The 12,698-nt window shown below is 39.7% G+C and overlaps 1 pseudogene; it reads left to right on the plus strand.

Moving 5' to 3' along the window:
• The first annotated feature begins 275 nt into the window (after positions 1–275).
• Positions 276–9,906, plus strand: LOC140227495 (uncharacterized; annotated as a pseudogene).
• Positions 9,907–12,698: the final 2,792 nt, after the last annotated feature.

Below are 12,698 nucleotides of genomic sequence, written 5' to 3' on the forward strand. Positions count from 1 at the left end.
CAATGACATAGACATGATAGACAAAGACATAGTTATCACCATGACTAAAAGAATGTTTAATACCTTACAGGAAGAAACCTTACCAGAGGTAAGAACTATGTAGTGATTCCTGTTAATATTTATTTGTGCGATTTCATTTGAAACCGCCTCTCATTCTCTCTCTCTCTCTCTCTCTTCCTGCAAGATAATTCTAATGTATCATCCCCTAGAATGTTTTGTGATCATCCTGGTAACGTGTCTAATGGAGAATGGGACTCAGGAATGACGTCATTAGGATCGTTGTTGACTCTCACTTGCAATGACAATTACGTCATCAATGGCAGTGCCACTATACGATGCATGCGATATCTGGACAGTAATATATCTGGCTGGAATGCGTCCATCCCAACGTGCCAAAGGGCAAAAGGTATGGAATACTGTTCATATGCTTTCAGCATTTTAGCTTATTTGTATGATATGGGCCGATTATAATAGCTGAGACATAATTGATCTGAGAACTTCATTTTCCCTTTGTTGAAACTATTGTACCAGGAGAAGCAAACAGAAAGAAACTTTCGTTCATGCAATTTTCTAGAGGTAATCAAAAATCATCTTTTTTTTTAATGTAATAGAATGCAGAATGTATATCACCACTGGACAATGTCGGGCAGCCGTGTGGACACTGCATTATAAAGAAGCCCATGTCATTGCAACTGATTGACAAATTGCCCTACATCGACGTAAATAAGCACTGCATTGATCAGTGTTTTTTAGTAGTAGCCATGATAAAAAAATCATGGGCGTACACACTCGAGCAGGATTCGAACCTACGACCTCCTGATCACCGGACAGACGTCATCTCCACTAGACCACCGAGCTTTCGCCCGACAGCAAGTAATGAACATTTTATTCTTCCCTCGCCTCCTCAGACGGCATGGTCCCAGCCTCGAGCCATCTTGTCTTCCACCGTGGCCCGAACAGGCCACCCCCCTTTTTACCAATATGCATATTCATGACATATCTCCCCCAACAGAAGAAAACTGTGCCTGTCTTTGATGGCAACACTCTCTAACAAAAATAACTACACTACTTTTTCTTACTTACACTGTGGTATGTATGTATATACTGGTCTTTCCAGTCGGATTTTCAAACGAATAAAATCGTTAGCAAAACTAAGCTGTGCACGCTTCAACCATAAGATTAAACACATAGAATCGATCTTTGCCGAAATCGATTAATTACGTTGATCGATCATCACTTTACATCGATCTTATATCAACTGGCGACTGCACCCAATCTATTCCAATTCTACCGTGATCGACCTAAAGATCTCGACGTATTCACAATCGTAAAACTCATGGTACCGCCTTTGACACCACATTGGTTGGTGCAGACGAACAATCATTGTAACGATATTCACATGTATATGAATATTCATGACGGCAGTGCCGTGGTACGTGCGTCGCCTTTGACACCATTAAACTTGCACTGGTTGGTGCAGACGAACAATCATTGCAACGACATTCACGTGTATATGAATATTCATGACGGCAGTGCCATGCTACGTGCGCGACGGTACGTGTACGCAGTTTGCTTAATAGATATGCATAAAAACGAAAGAGAACGACCTAGCACTGGCTACGTTGTAACACAACACCCTCATTACCTATGCCGGAATGCGGGTACCTCATCACTGAAGTTCTCAAGAAAACGGAGGAGCTCTTTCTTGGGGGAGGGGGAGGGGAAATCTACGATTGCCTGGACTTTGGCACTATGTGGAAACACACGACCTTGACCTATCTCATGACCCAATTAGGTCACAGTGGTTTTGGCAAATTCACATTTTTCAAAGTTCACGACTAGTCCTGCCTTGGAAAGCCTTCCAAACAGATCTCTCAGATGAGCTACATGCTCCTTCCAACTACTGCTATATACCAAGACATCATCTAGGTAGACTACACAGTTTCCATGCCATGAGATCACACCATTCATCATTCTCGACATTGGAAGAGACCTTGTGGGGTCACAAACGCTGAGATTTCGTTTGCTTCCTCTGATAGTGGCACCTGCCAATATCTTTTCATGAGATCTATCTTGCTCACATAGGCTGCATTTCCAACCTGATCTATGCAATCCTCAAAACGAGGAAGAGGAAAAGAATCCGTCTTCGTAACCGCATTGACTTTGCGGAAATCAATACAAAACTTTGTCGACCCATCTGGCTTCGGAACCAGTACTATTGGTGAACTCCAACTACTGTTGCTTTCTTCTATGATACCATGTTCAAGCGTTCAAGCATGCATACTCTACTTTTTTTTTGTTCACAAGAGCCTTCTTGTCAGGATGAAGTTTGTATGGGTACTGTTTTATTGGTTCGCTCTCACCTACGTCATCCTTGTGAACGGTGTTAGTTGCGGAACCTAACTTGTCCCTACACACCTCTGGAAAATCTTGAAAAATTCCAACCACATCCTTCCTCTCTGATTCCGGCAAATGACCAAGCAATATCGCTGGATTAGACATCACCTTGGAATTGTCTACCCTGGGAATCATTCCTGACTTGAGGTCTACTTCAGGCAGACTCTCTGCACCACTGGGTACATCATCCTGTAGATGGACTGCAGCAACACCAGAGGAGTCATTCATACTCTTATCACCTGCATCTATTTCTGCCTGTGCTTCAATCAAAGCAGACTGACTGAAAATTGGCTCAGAATGAACCGCTTCATCCATACTCTCACTCGTTTCGGCGAGAAATGTATCTCCCAATGTGACTTCAGGTTCATTGTCTCCTTTCTTGTTCTCTTTCTCTCTCGCCATTTGTGCTCTTGTCACAACGCACAATGGAACAATAGCTGGGATTTTCTGCTCCAAGGTTTCTGTAGCTGAATCACTAACCGGTTGAGAACACACAACGGGTGATGGCACTACCTTACCACCAGCCAAATCATTTCCCAAGAAAAGAGAAATACCTCTCATCGGCAGATTGTCAACTACGCCAACTGTCACCAACACAGACACAAGTTGACTCTTCAACTCAACACTGTACAGCGGGATGGGTTTATATCACCCATTGACATCCTGGATAAGAACCTGTTTGCCACTGAAATCACTTTCAGCCAATGACGACTAATCTATGACGAGAAGAGTTTGTGTGGCCCCTGTATCTCTCAAGATGGTGACAGGAATCTCATCACCCCTACTGAATCTGACCACACCACAGGACACAAAATCCTTGTACCTCTCATCAATCTCATCATCTTTCATGCACTGAGTTTGAGTTGCTACACTCTGACTCATTCCATGCACTCCACTTGACACACGTACAAAACCATTTGGCTCTGATTTCGGTTGTTTTTCAGCATTTTTCAGCTTTAGCTTAGGGCACTGAGTTTTTACATATCCCTCCGACTTACAGTAGTAGCAAATGAGCATTCTTTCATTCCTAACACCATTGCTCTGCTTAGCACGACCACTTGCTGAATGTGCACTGGGTTTAGACTTTCCACCAGCCTCACCAGACTTCTCTCCCTGGGAAAGTTTCCGCCTAACAGGGGATGACCTCTTCCCCTTATGCGTAAGCTTATAACTGTCAGCCACCATCACAGCAGTTTTTACGGTGGACTTTTTGGAGTCGTTGACATGCGTCCGCACATCAACTGCCATGCAATACTTGCATTCTTCTAGGATAATTTCTCTCAATGCCTCGTAAGTAAGATCTCCTTGAAAACTCAACATGAGTTTCACCTTCAGATTGTCTGATGTTACGAAACTGATGCCGATATGCCTCTGGCACCTGTTCATAGGACTGCAGAATTGCATCCCTCATTTTCTCATAATCGAATGCATGTTCGCAACTCAGAGAGGAGAAAACAGCCTGGGCCTAGTTCCTGTCAGCACCTGTTGTACTAACAATGACCACCCATCCTTCGGCCACTCTAATTTTATGCTACCCTCTCAAACGTTAAGAAAAATTAATCTAAATCCTTCTCATCAAACTTTGGCATCAACTTAACTCTACTTGCCAAATCAGATCCCATCGACCTCTGACCTCTATTCTGCATGGAGTCTCTAGCCTGCGAATTCACCGCTTCAAACCGCATCATTTCCAACTCCATTCTCTTCCTTTCCATCTCACGCTCATGCTCTGCCGCTCTGAGCTTATCTCTCCGCTCTTCAATTTCTAAGTTCTCCTTCTCACCCAAATCATCTCTCTGTGATTTTTTACTCTCACCATCACTGCCTGAAAATTCGACAGGAGGCACAGTGCTCAAGTTTGCATGCTTAACTACAGCATCAAGAATTTCTGCCTTGCGTGTGCAACCGGTCAAATCTACTCCTAGCCTATTAGCTACAGCCTTCAAATTGGCCTTGACCAGCCTTTTCAACCCGGTCACTGTCAAATCCTGACCAAGGAATTCTTCCACATCAAAATCGGCCATGATAAATACTGTACGAGTAATGATATGGCTACGTATTACCTTACGACCGCACAAAATGCACACCACCGAATCGAATGTCACAGCAAACGAAAGGCAAATGCAAACGACCACAAATAGGTCCGGAAGAGCAAACAAAAAGACACAAAGTCACAAAACGTCACTTGTAAAAACTTTGCAGCAAACACGCAATCAACTCCAGGTCATAAAGTTTTCACCTTACCCTAGACGCGGAGGCAAATTACACCAAACGCCCTACCAAACGATTGTCATGCATATAACCAGTGACCACAAACGTGACTGCAATCTACTCACCGCATCAAAAGTGCGTAGCTGGGACTAAGCCAACGTCTCCGCAACGACGATACCGTCGACGAACTTCAACTTCCAAACACAACATGAATTGAATGTCCAGTTCCTCCCGGACAAGCCCCCAATTATTGCGGAATGAGGGAAATCCTGGTGGGGGGGGGGGGGGGGGGCAACAACATGTCACACATTGTGAGAGAAAAAAATTGTCTACAATATCACTCAGATGTGGATTAGTGTCTGAAGCGTTTGTGAATTGTTTTGCGCCAGTATGTTTGCTAAGAAATGTTACTAAGAGATGTTGATATACAGTTTTTATTTCAGCTACGTGTGATCACCACCAAGGAAGGAATGAAATGTTTTTAACACGCAACCATTGTATCTGCGAATCATGGTCTCCATAGAGAATGAATTGACAATAAGAAAAAAAAGCCTGACTTAGAAATGCCACCTAATGGTGCTAGTGACCATGATCTTTGTAAAGCTAACTGCAAACAATATGCACTTTAGAACTGATCGTAGCGATTAAAACTTTTTGCGAGATACCAAGAAAACACGTATGGAATAGTACAGAGCATACCATTTCAAGAGGAATCCAGAGTTTATTTGATGAAAATCGGGTTTGGCATGACTTAAACATCCAAAAACAAAGTAAAACAAAGCGATCTTAATAAAGCGTGGGTCCCACACTTATCAGAATTGCTCTGTTTTGGATATCTCAGCCATTCCAGAACCAATTGTCATCAAATAAACGTTGAATTCCTCATGGAATTACATGCTCTTTCACATTTCATAAGAGGTTTCTCATTATTTCACCAAAAATGTTAGAAAAATGAAATTAGGTCTCAACCAAAACTATACGATCACATAAGGACCCCAGGACCAGTGAATAAAGAGGTTACATGGCCATATATGCATTTTTTTTTCAAGAGTGCTAGATAATGTTCAATGTTGGGGGCTACACGCAGGGAGTGGAGCGAGGGAATGGTGTAAGAGGGGGTTTCCCCCTACAACACGAGGGAGATTTTGCAGTTTTATGATTTTAATGCAACGATCTGGTGTACACTTTCGGTCTACTACCGTCTACACGATGTACTATGAAGATGGATAGCACTCATCGGCAATTAGAAAATTAGACAGTGAACGATAATGCCATACGTAACCTGACACTATATAATAAGCAGAAATATATTATACAAAAATACACAAAACATAAAAATAACGTAAATTCCTTAATTGTTGTTTAATTTTCTCATTTAATGATCAAATTACTTAAAATATATCCGAGTCGAAAAAAAAAGGAGTTTTAAAATCGGGGGGGGGGGGGGGGGCTACTGCCCATACCCCCTCCCCCACGCTGTGTATAGCCATGACAGGTAGAATGTATCGCGTAACGTTCAAAATCATCAACACTATCATAGACGTGAATCAATTCTCTCCACAGGGAGATAGAGAAAAAAACACACCAAAGATTGCTAAAAAAGTAAATAATAGATACATGTTATTGTGCTGCTTTCTTTCATGCAAGAGCTATCATTGTATCATTTCACTTACTCTGCCGTGTATTATTTCTTCACCAATTCCACTTCACGCACAGTTACTACTCCTGCGCACAAGAGGGAATTTATTCTGATTTTACTGGCAGTGTCATTTGTGGCTTTTATCATGCTGCTTCACATCGAAATTACGACCTGGTACCTGCATCGGAGAAAGAAGTAAGCCTCAAGAAAGTCAGGGTTTCATATTTTGGAGTCCCTACGAACATTTTACAAACTGGGAAAAATGTCTTCAAAGCCAGTTCATGAGATGAATGCTGGTATTATATGATAATAAGTGGAACAAATACTCTAAACGGAAACAAAGAGTCAAGATTCAAATTTATTTTCATTTCCATCAAATAAACAGAGAAATTGTATACAATGTATGAGTACAGCATATTTGTAATAATTTCAGAAAACGTGATTTAACATAGTACATGTGAAAATGAGTTACCAATGGAGAAAATGCAATTGTATTTCAAAAATATATACATATGCATAAAGTACAAGTTCATTAAGCATGGGAATGGAAAAAGATAAGCTAGATCACGTTTTTCTTCCCAGAATATATAAAATGGGATCAATACTCCAAACGGTAACACGGATAAGCAAGATCACAACTTGTTTTCTTTTTTTTTTTTTGCCCATAGTAGCACTTTCGTTTCAACCATTTCCTGGTAGCTCTGCAAATTCTGTATAGCAGACATGGCAGAGAGCTTGAACAGAGATACAGTATTTGAGGTTGAGAGATTTAAATGGAACTAAAACAACTGTTAGTTACCAATATACTTCCGATTTTATTTGATGGTATCACATGGTGAAACCATGAAACGGCTCCCTGCTCAATAATCTGTTGAGATTACGTTTAAATACGAAATGAATAAGATACAGATTTGTTGTATGTCTAGAAGAATGTTTATTCAGCACTTTACACACCCACAAAAAACAAAAACAAAACCTCAACAACAGAAAGATAGTTAGACACACGCATTATTTTCTGGTCCATTGCATAAACAATAATGCTGTACAGTGAATAGCATGATTATTAGACAGATTTTTTTTTGGTAAAGTTCCTTGAAAAAAAAAATTGCACCATAATGTACATTTTTTAAATCACATCAAGACATAGGAAACCAAGTTCACGTAAGTATGTAATGTACCCTGCTGTGCCTTCAACCTGAAGAAAAAAGACACACATACGCACACACACAAACACAATACAGTTTGGAGTACATGTAAATACATTGTATGCACTAGGCCTACTAGGGAAATCACTTTGTCATGTTTAGTTTAATTTCAGAAATGAAAATGAAAATGAGAGAAGTGCGTGATGAATTTTTGTTTCATTGAATCTCGGCATTGGAAAGTGGGATTTAAGAAAGTCAAACTCAATACAAAGATATCAATTTTGAGAGTTTGATTTCTCCATATCATTTCCTAGTTATCGAGTATGAAATGATGTGATATAAAGATATAATTGTCACGCTATCATTTGCTTATACGGCTGAAATTGTATACTTCTCGAAAATTCTGTGATTTACGGATCAGAAGGCTAAACACTTCAGGAAATATAAATAAATTGAAAGTTTTGCGGATTATTTTTCTTTTATCTATCACTTTCTATGCACTTGATGTATTTAGCCCACAGAAACTGGTTTTGCTTTTAATGTTCAGTTTATGTGTGTATATGTTACAGAATTCAGTTTAAAATGTTTTTTAAACATAAATATTTAGAGCTCATAAGCAAAGGTGTTTCGTCTTACTTACTTCAGATATAAACCTTCATCACATCGAAATCAGACAGATGGTGACATGAATAACGATAACGTTCAACCTCCAGTCCCTGGTACTCCCTCTACCAATTTGGAATACCCGATGCATACTTGGGTCAACAGCACAGAGAGAACTGTCCCTCCGATTCCTGCTGTCCTCGATGAACCTGCAAGTGATCCACATCTATCGTTACATGTCTACCAGGATGCTGAAGAGGTACGCAGATGTGGTACGAAGATTCCGCTAATGTCAGAGCGGCCCTATCTGATGGACAGTGGTGGGGATTCGGGAACATTAGATCCAGAGCCACGGAGAGGAATCGAGGAATATAAATACCACCACGCGGTCCCCAGCGGTTTTGGCAGGGGCACTGTGGTTAAACAGGTTCGACTGTTTGACCCGACTGTCTACAATACTCTTGATAGTGTACGGGATCCTGCCGTTGGCCATAGTGCCATGGTATCGCAGAAGATTAAATGTGCGGAGAATACTAGCTGTACTTGGGATGCTGACATCGAAGGTGAAGAAACGTCTCTGAACTTCCATCCACAACGAGGGCCTGTGGAAAGCCTTGACTGGAACACTACTGACGGCGGAAGTGATTATGACATCACCGGTGCCGGAAGCGTAGCATACGACGGACGAAAACTGCCTGTGGTCACACCGTGCTACCCAATGATTCCTGACAATAATATGGCAGAGGAAGATTCGTTGAGAAACCCCACTATGTCGCCTCTCCGCACCAATCGCCAACCTTTGGGGAACCTCGGGGAAGTCTTTTACTACCAGCTGGACTCAAGTGAGGCTGCTGACATCACCACTAGCCAAGCACCACGATCTCCGTCAGCATTCGACTCGGATGACTGTTGAATCTCAGGAGGTCACAAATACAACGACAACGATACGGCAGTAAATTCAAATCTCACAGAGAGTAGCTCCGAGGAATTGTATGCTAAAGTAGATTGACGGGATGGTACAGTATTGGTGGAGATGAAAATTGGACTTTTAACTTTTTGCGAGATACCAAGAAAACACTTATAATAATAATGGTACAGAACATACCATTTTGAGAGGAATGCATAGTGTATTTGATGAAAATCAGGTTTGGAATGACTAAAACATCCAAAAACAAAGTAAAACAAAGCGATCGGACCCAAACTTTATTAGAATCGCTCTGTTTTGGATATCTGAGCAATTGAAAAACCAATTTTCACCAAATAAACGTTGAATTCCTCAGAGAATTACATGATTTTTTATATTCTATAAGAGGTTTCTCATTATCTCACCAAAAATGCTAGAAACCTGAAATTAGGTCTCAACCAAAACTATACCATCCCTTTAAAGGTCCAGTTTACCTTTGGGAGCAGTGATTTCATAAATGTTCAAGATATCACATTTGATGCATATGTGTAGGTCTGTTGTATCATAAAACATCCTACCATATGAAATATATGCAATGAAACCTAAAATATAAGGAGATATCAGGGTTTTCTCAATAAACCGTAACTGTATACGGTTTAGTCTGGAAACATTTTTATTATAACTATTGTTCACATTTTGTGTATTTAACAACACTTAACATCAATTATACGGATTCAAATTTTGACAGTGGTGTTTTCTATCCCTAACTCACATTTTAGAACTATTTTAGAGCACTAATGCTTTCATCTGCAAATGGTAAATTATGCCTTTAACAGAGCAAAAGGCGTTCAAATGAAAAGGAATCGATTGTCTCTCACCAGGGCACCACAAATGACACAAACGGCGCCGCCGCAAATGGGCCTGTCGAAAAATTCTACGCAAAGATATATAAAAGAGGAAAAAAGTGTTAAAAAGGGACTTGTAACGAAATTTAGACATTTCGAGTAATGGAGCATAATGATAAGTTAAACCTTGTGGGATTTGTATTTTACCAATTGTGTCAAATTGTAAGGCCTATATAGTTGATCAGGAGAATGACAGAGCAGGGAGGTGTGATCTCCGTGGACAGAGTTGACCTTCATTTCAGCACAAAGGCATCTTGTGGCGTTTTTAGGGCAATTTGAATACAATCACTACAAGAATAACCAGAAAAACACAGAGGCACAAACAGGGATGACTTGGCTTATGCCTTTGCAAAGCGAAAAAAAAAAATGATCAGATGTGGAGAAACAAGGTGTGGAGGCATTTTTTGTCCTCGCATACGCTTTGTACTAAAACACATGAACGTACAATTACAATTGCATCTGTCCAATTTTTCTTTTTCTTTGGCAGATGGACACGAACTTTCTCCAAAATAGAATGATTTTTTTTTTTGTCGTTTAGATTTTCTCTCGAAGATTCGTGTAGTTTCCCTGTCGGGTGTGGTGAAATATATTTTCTATGTTTATGTTTACAATTTAGCATTTTCCTCGCATACTCCAAACATAATCCCGATGAAAACTGTTTAACTTCACAGCCATAGATACAATGAATCTAATGCACAATTTTTCAAATAGATATTGTTTATTTTTTCACTATCTATTAATCTGAACAATGCAAACTTTGAGGAAATGTAGACCGTCGAATTGTTTAATCTGTGGCGTATAGCATTTTTGTCGGTCATGGCGATTATCTATTTTGAAATAAAGATATGAATCATTATCAATGCCATGACAATTTCGTAATTATGATTCAGATAGAAGACTGATTATGACCGTGATGTGGTATATATACTTGAGTCAAAATACATCCTCTTTTATTCACATCCCCTCACAAACACACCCACACACGCACACACACACACACTCATAACCTTCAAAACTATTATACAGCAATCACTCATTTAGACACAAAACTACACTCACTAATATCTTTTAAAACTGTTGTAAATCACTTAATTGAACACACACCTGCATACAAGCATATCATACCCTACAAGAATTTGACTCAATACATTTCAATATTTTTATTTCCTTCGATGTATCTCTGAATTTGATATTGATATCATATTGTTTTTCTATCTGCTGTAGGTCTACGAATCTGTTATAACTGTGTTCTGTATATGGGTATATCACTTTGTATACTGATATGTTCTGTGCATGCATGGAAACAAATTACCAGAAAATCTGTCGATGCTTATATCTGTGGATGAAACCTGTAGATGCTAGATGCATGTGTTGATGCTAATCAACAATCAAGGAGACATTATAGGCCTATAGTATGAATCAAGCATGGCAAGCATTAGACATAAAACAAAGTGATAGGTTATAATAAAGAGTGCTATGACAGGCAATGCAATCATATTGTTTCAGCGCATGAAAATAATCATATCATTCCCATTTTGTTTATTTCCATACACACGAAACGCAGATACGTTCTCATCAACACATTATTTTGACTGATGCGGTTATGCAGGCACTAGGTGTCTCCATAAGGATGAATACGTTTTCCATTTATGTGTACAGCACTGCTAGCGTAAGATGTCAACATAACGAACAGCTGACATAGACTCACAGCCGCTATACAAGCGTTTCTGGACACAATAGCGGAAAAAAAAAAACAAAGAGGAAAGAAAATCAAAAATCAGAACTAAAGAAATTAAATCAGCAATCAATAAAAGGAAATCTTAAGCAAAATACAACAATATCGGATCTTGAAGTCATCGGTTCTACAAGAATCATCATTGTAGGGTGGAAAACTTGGTAAAACAGCTCTGGAGTAGGTTACTGTCGGCACCAGAAGGTTGCATACTTTTTGCCATTTATAGCGCTGCACAACTGAGAGTATGACAGAATGCTTATGATATGCAGATTATGCTGAATGGAGTAGCTGAGGATCAGCAATGTATAGTTCTGGCTCAGTTCCATACATTGACATTACTGCTAGTTGGTTACTGGTATGGCACTACGAAGCGGTGTGTACAAGTTGAATAATCTCGTCCATCCTGTTTTTTATGCGTTCTGTTCTGTTCTATTTTGTTAGCATCAATGTCATGTTCCGGCAAGGGCCCCAAGGAATAGAATTTTATCGATATGGTAATAGCAAATCTACTATCACGTATAAAGCTCGATAATTACAGTTAAGGGTGTATGAAAAGACATGGTATCGATGACTGACGAAATATAATTGTCACTTGTCTCCCTGTCTTCTTTTTGCTCTTCATTCATCTCGTTCTAAGCGCGTATGTGATGTGCGTGTGTGAATGTGTGTTAAACTAAGTTTAAGAACAAGTTTTGTCCCCCCCCCCTCCCTCTCTGTCTCTATCTCAACTGATGTACGCACCAGTTAGTCTTATCTATTTGTTGTGGCATGGGTTTTGGTTGACTGTGCTGTCATGGTCACAGTCGAAATTATTGTTGTTTTTTTTTTCAAAGAATAAGCACTGTAATTACATGCTACTTCTCAGATGTCCTACCTTTTTCTTCTGCTGTTTTGTAGTACTTTAGATTTTGCTGAACAAATGAAATGAAATTGATGAAATAATGTGTGAATGCCTAAATGAATGAATGTTACTTCAAAGAAAACTTTTCTACATAATGCAATTGAATTGCTGGTTCGAATGGGCCAGTTTCAAATGACAACAAAGATAGTGTGAACACACACACACACACAAACACACACACAAAATAGAAGATTAGAGAAAGAGAGAGAGAGAGGGAGACACACACAAAGCAATGGAAGGAAAGTTTGAAACCAAACT

Source organism: Diadema setosum, chromosome 4 (genome assembly GCF_964275005.1).
Source record: "Diadema setosum chromosome 4, eeDiaSeto1, whole genome shotgun sequence".
Taxonomy (NCBI): domain Eukaryota; kingdom Metazoa; phylum Echinodermata; class Echinoidea; order Diadematoida; family Diadematidae; genus Diadema; species Diadema setosum.